The following is an 897-nucleotide window of genomic DNA, read 5'->3' on the forward strand; positions in this document are numbered from 1 at the left end:
AGTTTGGAGCAGATCGGACATAGTATGCCTGAGTTACAACAGCTTCCTCTTTCATGGCGAAACATCAGACTTTGTCAGGCCGCCACAGACACGCCCTTCAGCGAAAACACAAGATCTTTGATATTTAACATCTCAAAGGCCTTAAGATTAGACTGGCCATATATTATGTGCTTCTGGTTTAATCTCTATGAGGAGTTGATCACAGTGTAAAACATGTAATTCCCTGTTGCCCCCAGGTGGCGCTATGACTGTAACTGAATATTGTCATATAAATGTCTTCAAGTCAGGACTCTAATAAAACATGTGAAGTTTGGGGGAGGTCAGACATTGTATGCCTGAGTTACAACATCTTCTTGTTTCATGGCGAAACATCGAACTTTGCCAGGCCACCATGGACACGCCCTTCAGCGAAAACTCTAGATCTTCGCAATTTAACGTCTCAAAGGCCTTTAGATTAGACTGACCAAATATGATGTTGATCTGATTAAAGCTCTAGGAGGAGTTTGTTAAAGTACAACGTCTGGAAATGGCAAAAACTGCACAAATTTTGCAAAGAAAATTCAAAATATCTGACTTCCTGTTGGTTTTCAGATTTCACTCCAAGAAACTTTTTTCTAGGTATTGGGCTGTTAGATGTGTGTACCAAATTTCATACCTGTACGTGAAACGTAGTGTCAGGGGCACTTCGTTGAAATTTTTTAGGTGGCGCTATCGAGCCATTTTGCCACACTTAATTCTGAAACCCATATCAGACATAAATTTTCACCACTTCTGATGCATCTGCAAAGTTTCATGAATTTTCGAGTATGTTTCGGCCCTCAAAAAAGTGATTCACCTTACATGGCGAAACATCAGACTTAGTCGGTCACCACGGACACGCCCTTCAAGGAAAACTCA

This window comes from Chanodichthys erythropterus, chromosome 7 (assembly GCF_024489055.1).
Source record: "Chanodichthys erythropterus isolate Z2021 chromosome 7, ASM2448905v1, whole genome shotgun sequence".
Classification (NCBI taxonomy): domain Eukaryota; kingdom Metazoa; phylum Chordata; class Actinopteri; order Cypriniformes; family Xenocyprididae; genus Chanodichthys; species Chanodichthys erythropterus.